Below are 13,581 nucleotides of genomic sequence, written 5' to 3'. Positions count from 1 at the left end.
ATTTTATGCCTTATATAGTCCAAATATTATCATACTTAAGGGTGTGGGGTTTTTTTTGAGTATTTTATGAGAGACTCCGAAGTGTTTTACTTTTAAAACCACTTAAAAGTGTAAAAGCTGCTGACAGAAGGTTCCTTTATAGGTAAGAAAGCCACATGCTTGCCCTGCAAAAACCATAGGGAAATGTGAACTTTCTACCCGTGGCTGTCTCCTATGGCTATAAACAGCAGAAGAAAACATTATGGATATATTATTACCATCTCTCAACAGCAGCTAAGTCAGTCATCTCTAGCTGCTCAGCACTGTATACTTAAGATTGAAGATTCAAATTGGATAAATTCTGCTATAACTAAATTTGTTAATTTCAGAACGTTTGAGCATAGGGTTCAAATTTTACATTACGAGATGGAAGAAATATTAGATAAATTTCATTAGACTTACTAACTCTAAGCTATTACAGGTGCATCAAAATCAGAAAAAATATTGAGTTGTTGCACCTGAGAGCCATCAAACAGATTTCAACAGAAATAAATTGTTCAGAGTGAAAAAGTAATGTCCAATTGATATTAGCCCCCTCATAGAAAGATAAATGATCTCACTTGTGCCACTGAATTTTCTCCATAATTTTTTTATTTGTGTTTATAGTTGAACGTTTTCTTCTGATACACACTTAGAAAGGAGATTCATATACATCTCAGACCTAAGTTTTCCTTCAAACACATTTGAAACTTTTTGTTTGTTCAAAAGAATTGCTGCTCTGCTTCAAATTAAACTGGTAAAATAGTAGCTCACAATATTTCTACCAATCATTTCTTCTGACTTCTGTGACGGCAGGAGGTGGTGATGAAGAACATAAAGGGAGTCTAACATTTCAAACTTCATTCATTACTGCTAGTATTGCTACCTGATTAGGAGAGACTTCCCTCAATACATAACAAGATAACATGATTAAAGGAAAAGCTGAAACATTTTCAGGTCTCTATACCTAAATACCAAGTACAGAACCACTCTCACTCAGTGAAGTGTGCCATATGCAGTACCAAGAAAACTGCTTTGGAATTTGAAGAACTGCTTTGGAATTTGGCCTGTATTAGCCCTAAATACATAGGTGTAAGTCACTTTACATTTTTCAAGGTGCACTGTTTACCACTGTACATAAGAAATTAAGTGTTACAATTTAACTAGTACATTCTTCCTGCAACATAAATCTTTACAGGTAAATTACTGTAAAATATGCTGAAGTTCAAACATAAGCGTTACCTTTAGTGTATAAAAGATTTTGCAGAATATTGAAAGTGTTACTCATGAAACCACATTCCAAAAATGGGACAAACAAGTGTTTAATAATAATAGCTATATATGCAAAATGAATCAGTGACAAAATAAGACCAAATCAGGAGTACTTTGGAGTTTACAGGACTGGTCAAAACAGGTCATGAATCAACAACACTGAAACTCAGGTTTCTCAGCTTGAGCTGGTAACAAGGAAAGCTGATTGTAGATCTGGTCTTTAAAAGATGCACAATACTCACTTCTTCCTCTGAGATCAGAATTAATAAATGCCATAGAAAATTCCATGAGGAAATGCATTACTGTAGTACACTTACTAAACAAATGTGGGGGTTTTTTGAACAAAAAAACCCAACACCCCTTCAAGGTTAAGTGTCTATTACCTCTATTTTTAATATGACATGGAGATGTAGAAATTATAGTAGTATGCAACAGTTTAAGTTACCCTGTTTAAGACAGGAGACTGTCAACAGACATAACAATACATAGTATTTTAATTCAAATGACAACTCCTAAGAAGCTCAGCTGTAAATGTTAACAGCCAGTGTTTCTGTCAGACACAAGTCAGACACCTCTGAAGTGAGGAGTACAAGTACTGCAAAAACAATGGCCTGTAACTTGTTTAGCATCATATGAGACTAAGGGCAGAAAAATAAACATCACTTCTGGCTAGGAATTCTCATTTGACATAACCATGAAGACCATGGTTTTCTCTACTTGCAGTCTTTTGTTCCATTGCCTACAGAATTTTTTACCAATTAATTTGTGTAGCACCTGTAGCAGCATCAAGCTTCTTGCTTGCACAGCCCACAAACATCTTCCCTGGCTCAGCACCACACCAGGCCAATCCTATCATTAGATGACATGTTCTGTATGACCATGAAGATTGCTTCATAGTACACTAACACAAGGGGGCAAGTGAAGATTGCAGAATCTTAAAGCAGGAGTTATCTCATCTATCTAACTGAATAGTGTTTTGGTTTGTGATCTTCATGTTTTTTTACAGTTAAGTTATAAGACTGTGTTTTATTTTTCCCCCCCAAAGCATTTCCCCCTTTGAGCTCCAATTCCCATATTAGTTGAAACATGTTATTTACTTCCACAAAGATGATGAGAGAACTGAAGCACCTTTCACATGAAGAAAGGCTGAGAAAGCTGGGACTCCAGCCTGGAGAAAAAAACCAAACAACTTGTGTATGTGTGATCTTACTGAAGTTTATAAATACCTGCTGATGGGGCCAGTGGAGAGTAAAGACAACACGGCCAGGCTCAGTTCTGTCCAGTGACACGACAGAAGCCAACAGGCACAAAATGAAACGCAAGAAATGCTATCTGAACAGGACAGGTTGCAGAGTCTCCATCCTTGAAGATATTCAAAACCTCACTAGATACAGTCCAAGAAATGTGCTCTGCCTGACCCTGTCTGAACTAGACTACCTCTAGAACTCTCCTTCCAACCTCAACTACTCTGATATTTTGGAATTCTTTTTCAGGACCAAAATTAATGAAGTAGCAGAGAGCACTAATAAGACTGCCCTCTTCTGCGGGGAATACAATGAGGGGGATAAAATTAACAGTGATTTCACAGATTACAGCAAAAGCCACTACTTAACAGTCTGCATTCCCTTCTGGATCTGAAGTGCAGAGTGCTCTAGTGAATATTAGGAATGATCTGAGGTGTGCAAGCCCCTTTCCCCAAGCCTGACTCATTCTTTTTGCCTCAGGCCAGATCCCTTCTGTCAGGCTGTTGCTTCTTCCAATTTCAAGAAACAAACAAAACCCCGCAATACTTACCCAACCTGTCCCACTCCTTCCAACCTTCCAGTTCATCAGATCTGTCCTTCCGCTGTCAGTTCTCAGCTCCAACACCGGATTTTCTTAGACATGCTCCTCTCGCTAGTTGTCTTCACTCCTATACAGCTACTAGTGTCAGATTATTTTCATACAGGCCTATCTTTTCTTTCCCTTTTATACAATTTAAGCATCTTTTTCCCCATACAGTTCCTCAGCTTAGCAGAAAATAAGCACCTGAACAGGAAAAAGCAAGCTTCCCTTTCTTACATCAGGCACAAACCTTAGGACCCCAGAGCTGCAATGTAGAGGGAGTTCCATTCAGCCATGGGCCATGGCACCGCCCATGCAAGTAAACCTCTGGAAAACACAATTGCTAATATTATTTAAGGCAAGTGAAAACCATGCAAGAAATACGACATTCTTTTCAAAGGTTTAGGAACTGAATAATTTGACCAAGCCTTCATAAGAACTCGAAGTCATCTTCTTAATTCAGACAGGAACTTTGGTTCCTCAGTTCAGCTCTGGTTCTGCAAATGCTCAAATGGTATTTTTATCACATCACTGAACTGTTCTAAGCTGCTCAGGCCACCAAGCAAGGCAGTCCAACCTTTCCCCTTCTGCTTTGTCCCACTCCCTGCCACCTCCTCCCTTATGCCAGCTCTAGGTGCTTGCACAAGGAACCAGAAGGAAGCAGTCTGTTTCACTACTCACACAAAAGACTGCACTGGCACAACGAAGTAGTTGGGAACAAACGGTTTGGCCACTAGACTTTGACAAAGCCATGCAAATCGACTTACTTGTTGCATGCTCTCAAATCTTTCTGATCAGCTCTTTAGATTCACACTTACTCATAAAAGCCTAGATGCATTAAAATACTCTATTTACAAGAGTAACAGGATGGATGGCCCTCTGCAAGCACTGTAGTCTGCAGCATGCTAACAAAAATCAGTGACATTTAAAGGGAGGAGAACAGTGGAATAAGAATGTCTTTTTTTGTTGTAACCCACAGAGTCTGGTCTTTCCAAGCATGTCCAAGTTTCAAATGGCTGAAATGCATATGCAAGTCTTTAGTATAAAGCAGTTGTAGATATGGAAATACAACACAGTGCTACTTAAAGAAACCTCAGTGAGAAAGCTCTGACTTTGAGCCAGATAGCACATTTTTTCTGAGCAGTCAACCTCATTTTGGCCACATATCTTAAGAGACCTGTAGTAGGTAAATGTAGACACAGAAGCGTTTACTTCATGGAAAGCTGCAGGCTAGCTAATACTGCATAGCTTTACTATTGAGAACTGCTCAGGTTTGAACCAAACTGGAAATGTTAGCCATCAGTAATTTCACCAGTTCAAATCCACAGCAGGGGCAGACAAGAAAAGTGGGATTTTTAACAGCACATACCCCAGGCTGAAATTCTATGCAGTCAAATAATGCAGATTTATGAATTATCATATGTTGGATTAATATTTATCTACATCATGTTTATACTTGTGCAACTACACCAGTAGCAGGCCTGTGAAGCCTGAAGTCAAAACAACCCCCCAGTGCAGATAAGCTTTTTTTTTTTGCCTTTTAAAACATCTATAAGATGTATAAACTTAAATCTATGAGCACTTACTTGAAGAAGGCATGTGTATTTTAATGGTAAAATATACCAGGGCTAATAAAATGAGATTAGCAAGTGATACTGAGTCATGATAGTGAAGAAAATAAAATCTTAAAAGGAAACACACTTTCAGATCTTGACTGTATCTAAAATTAGTGACATTTACATAACCATTAGTCTACATTTGACTCACCGCACAGTTCTTGCATGCAGCTTTTAAAAGGAAAGGAGCCCAATTAATTTCCATTCTCACTGTAGAGATTTCAATCATCTCAATGAAAGATTCCTCTGCAAGAGAAACATCTTAGTGGAAGATAAGGAAAAAAAAAAGTAAATTCACAGTCGGATACACAATTTAAACTTCTAACCATAAAAATTGTTACCTGTCTATAGACAGTGATTTAAGAAATGAAGTGTTTAATAATTTTTGTTAAAAATTTTGGAAGACACTTTCGCTTTATGTGCTCACTTGCTAAAAACATGACAAAACATTTCCCAATTCCATTCATTAAGAACATGCTGTAAAAATGAACACAGTTTCAAGATTTTTAATAAAGAAATGCTGACATTTAAAGTAACACCATTTTTTATGTATTATATAAATAAATGCACTTACCAAGGCATTGTTAGACAGGTGTAGCTTGAGATGGCTCCTTTAATAAATTCAGCTTTCATGTAAGCCAAAGCATTCAAAATTATATACATATACATCTATTCTGTATTTACCATCAGATACTATGAAGTCCTAAATATTGTTTATGAATAGGTGAAAATATAAACAAAAGCCAAGAAAGTGTTCACAATCAATCAGCACATAAATTATAACAACAAAAAGGTATCAGGAAATACATTAAATGTTTTTTTTTCATGACTCACATGCAGAAGTGGCTAGCCTTACTTCAGCAGCACAGTTAATACTGGAGATATTTACAGTCTTAACACCAATATTTACGTGCTGCTAAAGTATGACAGACATCAGCATCACAAGATTGACTAATTCATAAGTGATATTTCTCTTCAGGATGATGAAATCCTTGTATTTTTGAGGCAGCACAATATGGCCTGCACCTTTTCAAAACCCACAAACCATTATGTGCTGCTACGTTATGCCAAGGTGTCTACCATACTGCAAGGAAATAAAAAACATATGCTGAAAGCTGAATTTTCTTATTGAACACTAGTTTTCATGTACTGACATCAGCTGTATTAATGAACTACAAAATGTTTATAAAACATTTTTCAATTGCCAAGCTGACTGTTTATTTAGTGAAGCTCTGGACTTTATTGTCAACTGTGCATAATACCTTAATGGGACACGAACAACTGTGTGTCTGATCAGAGGAACTAAAGATTATGCAGATGTTTACTTCAAAACAAAACAAAAAAGTCTGGGTTATTTTCTAACCTAACTTATCATCATCTGGAAACCTCTGATGTGAAAAAAAAACCCCAACTTTCATATATAAGAGAATAAAAGCTAATTTTAAAGTAAGCTTCTGTCAAGTATCAGTCCTCAAGCAATCTGTTACCTCTGCAGGTTACCCAAGCCACAGTTTTTGAGCAGGCAGATTTACAAGTGCTTCTTAATACATTTCAGGGCAAGAAAGGTATTTTAAAAACCCACAATGATTGTTATCAAGAACAGTAACTTACCTGTTATTAAGAGCAGGAGTTTATCTGCCCCCAGCCTAGAAAGACCATTCTACTTTCCTTGAAGGGGTAGGCAAGAAACTCAAGAGCTCACATCCCTGTCAGGTATCCTCCTCTTACAAAGTGTGCCTGCATTTTAAGTGTGTACAGGACTTTTACTGGTTCCCTAAAAAGTTGAATTATGCTTTCTTTAATGTTTTTATACCAAATTATTAAGACAAAAGCTACTTATACAGAACAGACCCAAGCACTCCATTCCATTTTAACGAGCCTTCTAGTCAGTTCATGATAAAAAAGAAATAATTCTGTAAATTAACAGGGCTGTCTGTAAGCACAAAAAAAGTTTGGCAGGTCACAAAGGGGGAAAGTTTGGTGAGTTTTTGTTTTCTTCCTTCCTATTTTTGCTCCTACAATAATACAGCAGGACGACCTCTGCTAGAAGGGTCTGTTGCTACAAATGTGCCAATTAAAGTGAGGTTTTCCAGTTTCAGTTTACATGTAGCTGCAGCAACACTTAGGTTTTTATATAGCTATCTAGGAGGTACAAACCCTACAAAAAAAGCCATTTCCAGTATATTTTATACACACAGAGCTAAATTTACCTTTTTTTCCCCCCTCCTATTTATGTTTGTTTGGTTTTTAAATCAGACAGCTAAAACAGGCAAACTAGATTATATAGGCACAACTCATCCAGTATCTTGGTGAAGTAAAACCTGAATGCAAAGTCAAAATAAACCTAACTGTAAAGGTTATGCTGTGACAGTTGGTCACCCCCTGAAGAAACTGTGCTAGGCATAATCCAAGAGAGGAAGAGAGAAAGAAAAAACATCCACTATATATACATAGTGTGGAAGGCAAAGGTTAAGAAAAAGATAGATGCAAGCAAAAGTGCTAGCCTGCAGTAAAGTTTCCTTTAACGTTTCTGGGAAAATACTATGAAAGATACTCTCCAGCAAGACAGAATACTGCTTCTTATTTGTAGATTTACCATAAAGATTGAAAGGCAATTATTTAAATAAGAGAGCTACAACATTTAGTACCTTTGGAAGTACACTTCTCATTTGTACGTTCAGGCCAAATTCTTCATTTGTGAACTATGTGTGTTTAACTAGATACTGCTGTCTCAATTGCATTGTTGTTTTTAGCTTCTAGCTTAAGCATGGAGCTTTTTTTCTGTTGCAGAAGTAAATCACTCTAAAATTAAACTACACACACCACGAAATGAAGACTTGACAGAACTATTACGCTATTTTCTGCAGAAAGTACATTAGTAAGAGAGCTTGCAGGTAATTCATGCACACAACCCCAACATGAACACAAAACCTCACATGCATTACAGGATTGGGGGGGGGGTGTGGTTTTGGTTGTTGATTTTTTTTTTTTTTAAAACTTTACTACCAAAACTGCCCCTAAACTAAACAAACAAAATCAAACAGAACACAACTGTATATTTTCTATGTTGCTATTAAAAATAATTTTATCTGGAAGGAGAATATGCCAGTTTTCACATAAAATTGAAGACCTATGTGAGAGAAGGGGTTGAAGAACAGGAAAAGGATGAAAGGAGGAAGTCCAAGATAAAAACAATAGTAATAGCTAAGCCAGAAATCTACTGAAATCCAGAAGTGTCTGCACAAAACTTTGTATCTCTATGTTTTAGTCATAAAGCTAATACAGTCATGCTATCAAGAGTGCTTCTCCTACCTTTATCATTGTGTTTTAAGATGGGGTCTGTGGGTGGAAGACAGACAGAGGAGACCTCAGCAAAAGCTGGGAATCATGTATGCAGGAGCTCCGTTAGATCCCCCCAAGCCCCTGGAAGCGAGAGCTCCGCTAAGAAAGATGCAAGGATTCTGAAGATGCAGAACTGAAATTCCATAGAAGCAGGCTCTCTACACACACAGAGAAGTCAGGAATGCTGTCATAAAAAAACAATTAAAGCTGTTGTTTGGTTTTTTGTGGTTTTTTTTTTAAATAAAAAGGGTGTGTGCTTTCGTGATTGGGGTGTTCCCAATCAAGGAAGGAGCATTTCCTTGATTTCAGTATTTTTTAGTTGACTTATCAAAGACCAAGTCTAATATAAAATATGTTCAGGTTTTATTGGTTTATGGTTAAGAGTTTATGACAACACCAAGCCCAACTCAATCTCTTTCTAACCCCATGAAAACCAGCTACAAGTGAACTTCTGGCTACTGTAACTATTAAGAAGCTCCTTAAATGCTACTATAACTACTAATAAGCTCCTTAAATTCTAAGTAACATACTGTATCCAAGAAGGTACCACTAGCCAGCAATCTGACAGTTCAGTGATTTGGAGTAAAACGTATCAAGGCCTTTCTATTAAGTAACGCATTTTGTCTTGGATGCCCAAGAACATAAGATTAAACATTCACCTTGTGCCTTTTTCCTCATTCAACAAAAGCACTCTCTTGATACTTCTTGCCAAAACACCTTCCTCATTGAGTGTTACACACCATTTTGCACACAACCATATTCCATTGCTTGTTTTACGTACTTATCAATGCAAAGCAACACAGATACACTACGAAAGCAAAGCTGCCGCTTTCACTGTTCATTGTGACCCTTTCTCAACTTTATTTCAGTTTAGACATCTGAAGGTGAAAGACACTGAAAGACTCTTCAAGTCTAGAGCATTACACTATTTGTCCACCAGTGCTGCTCTGCCCCATAGCACAGACATCAGAAAGTACATCTCCATATCTCAGTTTAGCTTTGGTTCAAACAAGAAATGAGACAGGGTTTACACTCAGATGGCACAGTTTTGACAAGTGTGTCCTGTTCTGTGCATTCCAGGAAGAGAGTAACTTACTCATATGGTAGACAGGACATTTTGCAGCGACAGCTTTCTTGACAACTGCTGGTTCACCATCCAATAAGAATAAACACACTAACAGTTCACCTCTTGCTGCAAATATTTTTTTTCCCCCACTAAATTCATCTGGACAAAAGAGAATTAAGAGATAGTATCATTTCACTATTAAGAAATCTAAACAATTCTATTCTCAAACATCAAAATTGTAAGATCTGTAGCTGTATTTTTGATAATACACTGCTTACTTCCCCACCCCCACCAGTTTAAACAATAGTAGTTTCACTTCATTTTTGTCATATGCTTACTCAACGCTGTAATATTTATACTGCCAACACACTGGAATTTATAACTTGCTCATTCTTAAAACTTACATTTAGAAGTACAGTCTTTTACTCCTGCCTTCTTGTTGCTTCTGTTAAGGAACCCTCATTCTTCCTAATTCTCAGTGTCAGCGGTCTTTAAAGTGATGTGCACATATTTTAAAAAGGAGAAAAGAGTTGAGTGAAATATTCCAAGGTATTACTTTAAAGGTATCAGTTTACTTGGCTACTATTGCATTACTATTTTGTTCAGATATAACCTATGATACTCAGTTAATTCACTTAACTTATTTGAGGCTACTTTGTGGTCATAGAGGAAGAAGAATTAAGAGAATAAACTATACACCCTAAAAAATATTCTCCTGAAATAACAGTAAGATTTTGAACTCATGTTTAAGACTGCAATTCTAAAAAACAATCTGTCTCTAACCTAGTAATTCTGTGCTAGGTTTGGTGTTTTGGGTTTTTGTTGTTGTTGCTGACTTGTGGTTGTTTTTTGTTTTTTGTTTTTAATGAAATGACTGTAATCCAGCAATAAATTAGCCCCACTTCACCTCAAAAACCAGTCATTCAGGATTGAGCTTATGCACAGTCTCCATGTATAAGAGATCTTCCCATACCTCCTACCAAGCAGCTGAACATTTCTAAGACTATTATCAATTTGTGTTAAAAAGTCACAATTAATGCTTTGGATAATTTTCTGAACAGAAAGATGAGTATTCGAACAGAGATAACTAGCACTAATCTGGAGTTTTGGTTGTAAATTATGGGTAAGCTTGAGTGTAGAAGTTTTGTTTAAAAAGGGATTGTCTGTTAACTATTTCCCAATCATGTCAACAATTTTCCCCATATAACCAGGGCAAAAGACTGGGGAAACTACAGAAGTTGTTTGCAATGTAAAATATTAATAATGAAAGTTAAGCAGGTAACTGTTGATTACTGAAATCTACTGTTACTAAATTTGGAGAATCTATCTCATGTGTCCAGCCACCTCTCTCAGGAACATGGACAAACATATTTAGATTAGCTGGAGAACTCGTACAAAAGATAAACATAAAATAACAAAGCCAGCTAAAAATAAAACCCAGGAAGTAGAACCATTAAAAAATTCAGAAGTATAAAAATACCTGGAAATTTGGAAGTGCAGTTATGGCCTACCGGCATAAAATTCAATTTTTACATCCTTTTTGCTTTATCTCAGCACTCTAACCACTGCTTATACTAGCCTGACTCACATATTCAGTTGTATGAGCTGCACTTCGTTTTTTTTTTTTTTTCCCTCTCCTCCCCATTGCAGTCATGAAAACAAACCAAAGTGAAGACAGTCATTTGGTACTGCAATATTGATGCTTCTATTGGAGTGATGAATAGCAACCAAAATGCAGTGGATTTGTGTGGAAGGCAAAATACTAAAAGGTAGCAAGTTCTAGCCTGAACAAATAAAGGATGTCAAACAGTTTTTCTAGCTTGCTAGCTAAAAAAGCAGAACTAAAGGAAGCTGATACAACACAGAAATATTATCAATGTATATTTTAGTATATCATCAGTATATTTAATATCAACTCTAGCTTAAAAATAAAATTGAATAAGACTAACTCCTCCCACCTCTTTTCCCAGCTTCTAAAGAGTGTTTTGTCAGATGTTGATGCATTAACTAGACTGCTAAATGAAATACTTTACAGGGAACTTGTAAAGTGTAACAAGCTCTGGGGTTCTAACAGAGTTTTCAGAAAAGCGTTCCAGAACCCTCTCAATTGCACCGGTATAGCTTGCACACAACTTTTAAAAATCTGTCTTCCCCGCACCTCTGGCACACACACAGGAAGAAAACTGTGTGAACACTTTCAATCTGTACCAGCATTCTTTCTGCTTGAAAGGACACATACAAAATTAAGAAAAACGAATAAGCTATTTTCTAAGTTCTATGAAGTAAGTATTATATTTCATTGTAGCCTTCACTAAAATGTGCCTTTCCCTCAATTTTACCACAAAAAAATATTAATACTCAGTCTAGTGGATCTACCAAAAAGAAAGCCAGGTCTGCCTTAAAATACAACTACAATTTCTATATTATTATTTTTTTAAAAATTCTGTAACACCTTTTCAGATTAAAAACCTAAAAAGATAAAGATACATTTTTTCAAGTTCTCCAATAAACAAATCCTTAGATTATTACACCATTACCTTCAAAAAAGATTATCCTGTGATTATAGTTCAAGTTTACAAAACCTGAAGTATACAGAATCATTGCTGGTAAATGAGAAAATGGAACAACCTTTCTCCAAATGATAACACCACACAATACAAACCAGCTATATAATGGAAAGTTATTAAGATAGGGAAACAGGTTCCCCTCTTAAATATATCATTCTTAAAAAATATAAATAAAAATATTCAAAACATACCAGCCAAGTATTAGTTTTCTGTTCTTTACATTCATTTCTAGCTTTTTAAGCGATTTTTAAAAAGAAAAAAAAAATGTTAGTTTTATTAAGTTCAGAAGACTTGCTCATTTAGCCCAGGAAGCAGTCACAGACCTAGTGTAAAATTTTATGCTCTCCTAAGCTGGCACCCAGTCTTTTAAGGAAGAAAGCCATGCTATTGCTGTTTAAATCTTCTAACTCTATAACGTATTGCAAAGCATTTCTTGTTCTTACACAGTACTTTAATACTCAGGTAGTATTTTGCAGGAACCCTGGTGGCCTGTGCACAGGATCAGTTTCCAAAGTACTGCTGGGGAAGTGGAAAATACATTAGTCAGCGTTAACCAGACTGCCTTCCTAGTTGTTATCTTATCTGAATTTGGTAAATAATAATAAATCATAGGACAATAATACAGCAATATATTAAAAAATAATTTGGCCTGATATGTAAATAATACTACTTGCACTACACAAACCCACAAATCTTACATTTTGATTTTGTTACATCTCAGCACTGTATAGAATTATAATGCCTAAAGACAAAAACCAGGCCCATAGCTCAGAATGCAATCCCACTTGTGAAGGGCTAAATTTGCTGCACGTTTGCTTCCAAAGATTTAGGGTCAGAGTGACAATGCTATAAAATAAGGGTCAAAGCACAAAAAGACCAAGGCCACAGAACAAAGAGCTTTCCGTGTCCTGAAAGAAGTTGCTTTTTGTAAGCCTGCCTTCTGGCTCAGACAGTAAATTTGTCTTTTCCTTGACATCATCCCTACATGACTTCTATAAAATGCCAGACAACTGTATGGCTTAGGAAAGGTGAAACAACTGCTAGCAGAAATCAAGTCAACTGTTAAGGGAATGCACTAGTTAATCCACTGTTAAGAGCAGAGCAACACCTCCTAGTAATTGCTGTAGCTTTTCCAATCCTTAGCTGTATTTCTACAACTTCATTATTTAATTAGTTGCTTCAGCAGAAGTTTCAGGTGTCCTTAACACCTTTACGGTGTAGATTCCTAGTCACATTATCTACTTTGATTATTGTTTATTCAACGGTAGCTGAGGAAATATGCAGGAGCAGCAACTCAGAAGGCTGCTTTAATCCTCTCCCTACCCCTCTGTGAAATATTAATAGAAAAGATACCATCTAACACAGACATGTATACTCCCTTTCCAAAATGTTTATGGGTTAGTTCTCCGTTTCCCCATCAGTGAGATCCACTACTCACAGAATGGAGGTAATGCAAAATAAAACAGTGTTTTCTAGGGCTGACACAGATTGCTAAGCAGTGAAGTTCATTTTTCCAGCTAGAAAATGAATTTCACTTAGGATATGCTTTTTCAAAACAACAACAACAGTTCTGCCAAATGAAAGGAACTTTATCCACTGGAGGGGGGGGTGGGGGGAACCCAACCCATAAGGATGCAGAGTGCCTCTTATGGCTTTATATTAAGCTAGATTTTCAATATTTCACTAGCAAGCTTAAAGTAAAACCATGTTGAATTAACTAGAAGTTAATATACGAAGAGAGATTTATAATCCAATACCTAAAGCACAGAAGTAGTCAAAAAAACCCCAAAATCAAAACTGTACTCTCAGCCCTAACACACTGTCTAGTAAATATCCACAAATCAAAACCAAGACGCTAATCTCTGAACCAGTAGTA

At 36.5% G+C, this 13,581-nt stretch overlaps 1 long non-coding RNA gene across 1 annotated transcript in view; it reads right to left on the bottom strand.

Moving 5' to 3' along the window:
* Nucleotides 1-612: 612 nt before the first annotated feature.
* Nucleotides 613-13,581, bottom strand: part of LOC119143803 — a 79,470-nt gene continuing 66,501 nt past the window's right edge. The window contains exon 4 of the long non-coding RNA XR_005102829.1: nt 613-4,976. This is a non-coding gene — a long non-coding RNA (uncharacterized LOC119143803). The remainder of the gene's footprint in view (nt 4,977-13,581) is intronic.

Source organism: Falco rusticolus, chromosome 2 (assembly GCF_015220075.1).
Source record: "Falco rusticolus isolate bFalRus1 chromosome 2, bFalRus1.pri, whole genome shotgun sequence".
In the NCBI taxonomy this organism is placed as follows: Eukaryota; Metazoa; Chordata; class Aves; order Falconiformes; family Falconidae; genus Falco; species Falco rusticolus.
The sequence above is the reverse complement of the archived record's forward strand: the minus strand, read 5'-3'. Positions and strand labels throughout refer to the sequence as shown.